The sequence below is a fragment of the Labrus mixtus genome, chromosome 9 (assembly GCF_963584025.1).
Source record: "Labrus mixtus chromosome 9, fLabMix1.1, whole genome shotgun sequence".
NCBI classification, from domain to species: domain Eukaryota; kingdom Metazoa; phylum Chordata; class Actinopteri; order Labriformes; family Labridae; genus Labrus; species Labrus mixtus.
Window position 1 is genome coordinate 22,059,938 of NC_083620.1, and position 8,747 is coordinate 22,068,684.

The window sequence follows — 8,747 nt, forward strand, 5'->3', positions numbered from 1 at the left end:
AGTCCCTGCCTGGCCGGTGCCAGAGTAATTTGTCCCCCAGGTCTAAGGTTGCATGTGAATTTTCTGTCGTGTCAGCTGAGTTTAGTGCAATGCATGCTTGAGAGGAGGTGATCTCTCATTATCCCACACTGTTTTAATTAGGAGCTCTCTGTCAACCAAAGCACCATCTTTAACTCGTTTATTACCTCCTGCAGTAGGCATCTCCAAATTGCAATAGGCCATATTTCATCTTCCACAGTAGAGTGTGTGCAACTTTGTCACGAATACAACAGAACAGAAAATGAGGTTTTTATTTAACACGAGACCCCATGACGGCATAAACTCCTTACTGTGACAATCAGATGCATGTGTGTGTGGGAGCTCGTCATTTACGTCTTTTCTTCATCTAATAAGGGGAGAAAGTAAGAGGGAAGAGGGGCGTGCACTTTTTCTGACTTTCTTACAGGAGGTCAGAGGTCGTGTTCCCTCCTTTACAGACCTGCAATTAAATTCTGCCTTTTTATTTTTACCATAACCTCAAACTTTCCCTAATTTTAAACAAGTGTTTGAGTCTCCTAACTATAACCATGTCCTAATCATTACTCATCAGTCATGACCTCAATCTTTCCTTTAACTTAATCACACCATGGTTACACGACTTGGATGCGGATTATAGAGTTGCATGAAGGGCCATTGAGAAAATCTGTCATTTTGAAAAGCAGCCACTGTGCCAGCAGGATCCTTCAAGGTTTTTATCGTTTCATTGAAATATCAGCTTCAGGAACTTGGGTTGATGGCTATAATCTCTGACCACAGTGCATAATGCTTTACGACTCTGAGTCACTAAACCAATTAGCAAGAAGAAGAAGCAAGCTCGATATTCAACATCACAGTAGTGGAAAAAAAGATCTACGTCTAAGAGGATGTTGACAGAGGAAACTACAAAGAGAAAACGAGTGATGGAGCAGAAACAGGAAAAGAGTAAGTGTTCTTTTGGCTTTTTCTTGCTGGTAAGGGTTTGAAAAATCAAACGCATTCTTCTGTTGCCTCCTTCCTGTTTGACTTGTAAGTGTTACAAACTAGCCTGCTAGGTCTTGTGTTGTCACACTTTTTGTTGTTTGGCTGAGTTAGAAAAGTTGACGACTTGACTGACAGTTTTATTTCCATTTTATTGCACCCAGAAACCGAATTTGATATGTATGCAGTAATGATAAATGCACTGCAGTACTTCACCAAACAAGCCCTTCTTAGGTCGAACAAAAGTCTTTGATTTCTGGGTCAAAGTGAAAACAACTGTTTATCGACCTTTTCACCCGGCCCCTACTGGATGTGGTTAGTGAGGTGTGGCCTTTCAGTTGTAAAGCATCACATTAACTGCTTTGTGGTTCAAGAAGCATAACAAGATGAGATGTGATGAAGATTTAAATGTCGCTGTTTTAGTAGGTGAAATGTCAAGACAGGAAACTGAAGACAAACTACAGGTTGAAAGTTTCATTTTGGGCCTTTTTTTTTGGGTACAAATGGAACCATTTCCTTGGCCGGCCTTCAGTCACTCACCTCGCCCTCCTGATGGGAGTTGTACAGGTTGCATTAGCACAGACTCACAGCCTGCTGGTTGGAGAGTCCTGTGTTGGGAAAAGTCAGGACGAGTGCCAGGTCTGGAGGGGTGCACGGGCCCAGCCATGCTCAGCACGTCCCAAACAACCAGTGCACGAACCGCAGCCATCTGCTGTCCATTTCACTTACACTCTCACTTGATGCTGTGCCAGCAGCTCCTTCTTTCACCCCTGGAAATGAGATTCATCCTGCCGTCCTCACAGGAGCCACCAAAGCTTCAGGTTCATCTGGCAGGACACCGCGGTTACACTTCTGATATTTTTTTGAGAAAACAAAGAGCCATACTTCCCCTGAAACCTTTTTCAAAGCCGTATCATTTATCACAAAGCCTCTTCCAAGCCTCATCCTCCACTTACTGTAATGGCCAGAGTTTCCTCTCCACTCTTTATGAGTATGTTTCAGTAATTTCCATCAACTAAATAACCATTAAGCACTCAGCAGCATGGCCTCAAACTGTTGAAGTACATAAACGGCTCATGACCTGAACATCGAATGCATCATCTTCAAGACTGCAGCATCACTGCTTGAGTAATTTCCACTGACTAAATGACCATTAAGCACTCAGCATCCCGGCCCCCTCACTCGTTAAAACACACTGGGGCATCAGAGAAGAAAAAGAGATTGATCAGAGAAGTTATGACTCATATAGAAATAAACTACAAAGAGCCTTTAGTTTGAGTCGAGTCCATTTGAAGGCTTTCAATCCTGGGAAAAATGGGGCATTTGTTCAGTTTTACTAACTCAACATGCTTTCAGTTGCATTCAACTTTCTACTCTAAGCTTGAATATGTGAAATGACCTTTCAGAATTTTTACAGTTGTAAGAAGCCGCATTTTAGTATGAGTCACCTTACTCTTTAACACGTGGAAATAGAAAACTATGATTCATTTATAACAGAGGTTTCAAACTTTCTTCCTTAAAGCTCTGTAGTTGTATTTAAGAAAAGTTGAGTCCCTCCACGACCCAAACTGGAACATTTTATTGTCTTTTTATTGTTTTCATTAGAACATGAATCACAGGTGTCTCACTGGTTTACATACAGACCTTTGAATAAACTATCCAGTAAGTGTGTTGTCATGATTTATGTTGCAATGAGCAAATTTCATTTTGACAAACTCAGAGCAAACAAACCCCTGAGATCTTTGACGCCCCCCTTAAAGGGTCCCAGGCCCCAGGTTGGGAACCAATGCTTTAGAAACACAACTTACAACTGTGTATGTGTGTGTGACATTTTAAGTTCCCAGTTTCTTCTTTAGTTGATCTACCATACTGAGAGAATTTGAAGAGCATTAAAAAGGGCTCGCTTTAATGTTGTCAATACCAAGTCATAAACAGTAATGGCAGGATCATGATGCATTATGGATGTATAATGTTTTATAGAAGTTGATAAAACGCATCAGTAACCATTATGTGCTCTTAAAAAACAAGGTCAGGATGTTTGTGAATGAATTGAAGTTGAGTGTCCTGATGCATTATATTAAAATGCAGGATGCGTAGTTCAAATGTTTGCACTGAGGTGACTTGTTTTTGTTGTTTCTAGAGCTGCTTTTTTGTGGTCACACCCAATGTGAATGTTTTTTTGCAGTGTGAGTGTTATCAATCGATCAAAGGATATATGCAAAACTACCTTTCAAAACCATGAAAAACTCGTACGACTTGTGATGATAGAGTTGGTAAAAGTGAACCACAAAAGGTTTCCATAAAACCTGTGTTGAGTTTAGATTTCAACAGACTGATGCACACATTATTTTTAATTTATTAGACCTGTATGTTCTTTACATAGTTACAGTGTAGCAGAGTGTTTCGTTATCAACAGAACCAAATTTGTTCTTGTCACTTACAGAGAGAACATTGTTCTAGATTGTTCTGTTATTTCAATCAACCTCTGTTTGAAGCATATCACATGGTGTGGCGTCTATTTTCTATTTTTAGGCATCTATTTTTCTTTTGGCTAACTAAAACTTACCCTGGTAACAGGATAGGTTGTAACAATGGATCACCATCTATTTGACATCAACTCACGTGATCTACAAAATTCTTACAGTTCTGAATTGGTTCCATTTTAGTTAACAAATGTGGGTACTTTGTGTACAAATTTGAGAACTCAAGTTAAAAAATGCAGTGACTTATAGGTGCTGAAGCAAAAGTGTTACAACCACCCCCAGTCTCCCCTACATTAAACACTTTATACTTTGTGCTAGTTTAAAATACAGGACTTTACTTGTAAATTTGGGTTGCTGTACAGGTGCTTTATAGCTTATATATGAGTCTATACTGCTTTTGATTAAAAGTTATCAAGAAAAATCCTCCAGCTGCAACCAACAGCCTTGCTAACATTAGCTACAGCTGTGCCATTGTTCCCTCTAAAATATCATGGTATTTATTTCAGTACAATGTTTGCAATGGCTTTAATAGCCACACACTCACCAATGATATTCACACTATTAACAATCTTGTTAGAGAACTCACAACCAAACTTCATAACCAGTAAAGGTGGTACCTGATCTATCTGAATTTGCAGAATTTTTATCAGATTTAGTCCTTAGCAGTGATAGAATAATTGTTGTAGGTGACTTCAATATCCATGTGGATGTTGATAATGATAGCCTTAGCACAGCTTTCATGTCACTATTAGACTCTATTGGTTTCACCCAGGGTGTAAACAAACCTATTCATCGTTTCAACCACACCCTGGATCTTGTTTTAGCTTATGGCATTGAAATCCATAACCTTACAGTTTTCCTAGAAAATCCTCTTCTATCAGACCATTTCCTTATTACATTCGACTTTGTCCTGCCAGAATTATCTCTGCTTGGAAGAGGTGTGCTCTCTAGAATTTTGTCTGATAGTGCTGTGGCTAGATTTAAGGAAGCTATTTCAGCTGCTTTTGATTCAGTACCGTGTTTCAACCCAGTTGGAAACTCTTGATGATAGCTTTAGTTCCTCTCAGCTAGATCAGTTTGTTGATAGTGCAGTGGATTCGCTGAGAGTTACTCTTGATTCGATTGCTCCCCTGAAACAGAAGGTTATCAAACAGCAGAGAGTGGCTCCATGGTTCAACTCAGAAACCCGTACTCGGGTACAATCGTCGCGGAATTTTGAAAGAATATGGCGCTCGACCAAAACGGTAGAATCTTGTTTATTCTGGCAGGATAGTCATAGAAAATATATGAAGGCTCTACGTCACGCTCGAGCTGCCTACTACTCCTCTCTAATCGAGGAAAACAAAGGCAATCCTAGATACCTTTTCAGCACTGTAGCCAGGCTGACAGAGAGTCATAGCTCCATTGAGCCTTGTATTCCTTTAGCCCTTAGCAGTAATGATTTCCTGAGCTTTTTCAACAACAAAATTCTAGACATCAGAGACAAAATTGGTAACCTCCTGCCCTTACCTGGTGCAGATACGTCTGATACAGCAGAGACAGTTCCAGGACCAGATATTAGTCTCGACTGTTTTTCTCCAATCGACCTTTCAGAGCTATATTCCATTTTTTCTGCGTCGAAACCGTCAACCTGTCTTTTGGACCCAATCCCAACCAAGCTGTTTAAGGAAGTCTTTCCCTTAGTTAGCAACTCTATATTAGATATGATCAATTCGTCTTTACTGGCAGGCTATGTACCAAAGGCATTTAAAGTAGCGGTAATCAAACCTCTACTTAAAAAGCCTACTCTAGATTCAGGAACTCTAGCTAACTATAGGCCTATATCCAACCTTCCTTTTATCTCGAAGATCCTGGAGAAGGTGGTAGCTAATCAGCTGTGTGACTTTCTCCATGACAACAGTTTATTTGAGGAGTTCCAGTCAGGTTTTAGAGTCCACCATAGCACTGAGACTGCACTAGTTAAAGTTACAAACGATCTACTTCTAGCTTCAGACAGGGGACTTCTCTCTGTGCTTGTCTTGTTAGATCTTAGTGCTGCTTTTGACACCATTGACCATCAGATCCTGTTGTACTATTATAGCCCGGCGCAGTCTAGGCCTGTGAAGACTGTTTCGTCATGAGCCGGGGATCCGGCCGAAGATTTCTGCCTTTTAATAAGGCAGTTTTTTCTTACCACTGTAACTTTTGCTGCTTTGCTAAAGTGCTCATAATGGATAGGCTGGATCTTTGTAACATAGCAATAAGTAAGGTCTTTTACCTGCTTTTTGTAATGTTAACAGACAAAGAGTAAGGTATTTTACCTGCTTCTTGTAAAGTGTCTCGAGATAACACTTGTTATGAGTTGACGCTATACAAATAAAAATTGATTGATTGATTGATTGATACAGACTAGAACATTTACTTGGAATTACAGGGACTGCTTTAAGTTGGTTTGAATCCTACTTATCAGACCGATCTCAGTTTGTACATGTTAATGATGAGTCCTCTATGCACACTAAAGTTTGCCATGGAGCCCCACAAGGTTCAGTGCTTGGACCAATTCTCTTTACATTATATATGCTTCCTCTGGGAAATATTATGAGGAAACACTCCATACAGTTTCATTGTTATGCAGATGATACTCAGCTTTATGTATCAATGAAGCCCGATGGTACCAGTCAGTTATGTCAGCTAGAAACGTGCCTTAAGGACATTAGGACCTGGATGACCAGAAATTTTTTGCTACTTAACTCAGACAAGACTGAAGTTATTGTGCTAGGCCCTAAGAACCTCAGAGAGACTTTTTCTAGTGATTTGACTGTCCTTAGTGACATCAGCCTGGCATCTAGCACCACTGTTAGGAATCTAGGAGTTCTTTTTGATCAAGATATGTCCTTTAGCTCTCACATCAGGCAAGTTTCAAGAACAGCCTACTTTCACCTTCGTAATATATCCAAGATCAGGAATATCCTGTCGCAAAATGATGCAGAAAAACTAGTTCATGCATTTGTTACCTCCAGATTGGATTATTGTAACTCTCTTTTGTCAGGGTGCTCTGGCAAATCTCTAAAGACTCTTCAACTAGTCCAGAACGCTGCAGCTCGTGTACTGACCAGAACTAGGAAAAGGGACCACATTACTCCTGTCCTGGCTTCTCTGCACTGGCTCCCTATACAGTCTAGAATAGAATTCAAGATCCTTCTTCTCACTTACAAAGCTCTAAATGGTCAGGCACCATCTTATCTTAAGGAGCTACTAGTGCCGTACTGTCCCTCAAGAACATTACGGTCCCAGAATGCAGGCCTACTAGTGGTACCTACAGTTTCTAAGTGTACTATGGGAGGTAAAGCCTTCAGTTATCGGGCTCCTCTCCTCTGGAACCGCCTTCCAGCCGGGGTCCGGGAGGCAGACACAGTCTGTATTTTTAAGAATAGACTTAAAACTTTCCTTTATGATAAATCTTATAGTTAGGGCTGGTGCTGGTGTAGACCAGCTCTTAGTTATGTTGCTATAGGCTTAGACTACCGGGGGAACTGGCACCTTGAGCTCCTCTCTCTCTCTCTCTCTCTCTCTCTCTCCCTCTCTCTCTGTGCATATACAGTACATCATATTACTGCATGTATCTATGTGCAAATCTCAGTCACTAACCACCTACTTTCCTGGGAGCTCTTGAGCTCTCCTTGGCTCCTCAAGATCGTTGGTTGACGGCCTGCCAGAACAACATGTAGCCAGTTTCCCTGCTTCCACCATGGGCTTCCAGTCTTTATGCTAAGCTTAGATAACAAGCTACTATGTGTAGGTTATTTTTATCACAGTTTATTTTCTGTCTTTTTTTCTTTTTGATACACCGTCAAACTTGTCCAGCAGAAATCTGCATAAAGTTGCATTTGACATTTCTTGTCTACACGTTTAAATAGCCTATATTAAAAGCAAAAGCCAAAAGCTCCCTCACAGGGACATCAAAAGGAAACATATTTAAAGGCTTTACATGCGATTTTTTCATCCAGCAGATGTCGCCCTTGAGCACCAGCACGAAACCAAAACAACTTGCGGTGCATTGTTGTGTTAGCATGCTAATGCTAGCGATCTTTATTATGCTCGTATCTTCACACTGCATGTAAATTTACCCGAAATGAGAGTGATCTAGAAATGCAGTTAAGCAGTGAGTACAGTATGTTATTCTTCTTTTCTCTAGTCCCTCAATTAAACAACTTTTATACGTGAGGGGAGGAGTCAGCCGGCCGTCCTGGCGATATAAACAAACTGAAGATAGGACTCTGAAAACTCTGAAAACATCACAGACAGTGGGACTCGGATGTTACACCCATTGTAGACAGTCATTACTCACAGAGTTATTTTCAGAGGACAGACTTGATTTCTATTATATTTAAGTGTGAAAAATGGCATATAAAGCCTTTAAATTAACTGTTTGCTTATTGATTGTTTGATTTCAAGAAAACTTGAATGAACATGTGCACTGAGATATGAAGCATTTCTTATCTCAGTCTATTAATTTTCTCTATGATGCAGAGCCCACAAGTCTTTTCAAACGTTTAGTGGTGTTTAACTAAACCTCAAGAAATATAGCCCCAAGAGAGTTGCTTTATATTTATTCGTCTTTGTACACAAATGCCAGCAGCGGAGTCTCATGCAAATCAAATACTAGTATGTGACTCAGATTAGTAGAGGCTTATCAATCAAGTTCTGTGTCAGTGTGGAATCTGCTAAAGCGCTCTGTGTGTGTGTGTGTGTGTGTGTGTGTGTGTGTGTGTGTGTGTGTGTGTGTGCGTGCGTGGGGGTGAGGGCTGCTGGGTTTGGTGATAATTTAGCTGTAAATGAATAACAGCCGGATGAGTTTCTGCAGATGATCGGTTATTTTCCTGCTCTGTAGAAAGTGATGATAAGGTTTTGCAGAGTTAAGTAGGTTTCCACACTGTCCTTCACGGGCAGGTTTGCTGGTGTTTTACAGCACACACACATTATTGCTGGCTGATCCCCAACAAGCCTTTTTCCAGCTGCATTTTCACGTGTGCGTGTCCATAGAGAAAGTGATAAAGAGAAAGCCAGCAAGGTGGAAAGGATGCCAGTTGTACATCTGTGAAATGTATAAGTACCTTGTCTGTGAAATGTTAACAATTCATTGTCAGTAAAATACATTATCATGCAGACTAAAGACTGCAGGTTTCCAGACTCCTTCCCCTAAATCCTTGTCCACCTCCGCCCACCTTCAGGGACTTCAGGTGATTTAATTAGCTGGAAAAATGATCACCAGAGCTGTGTCTATGTGAT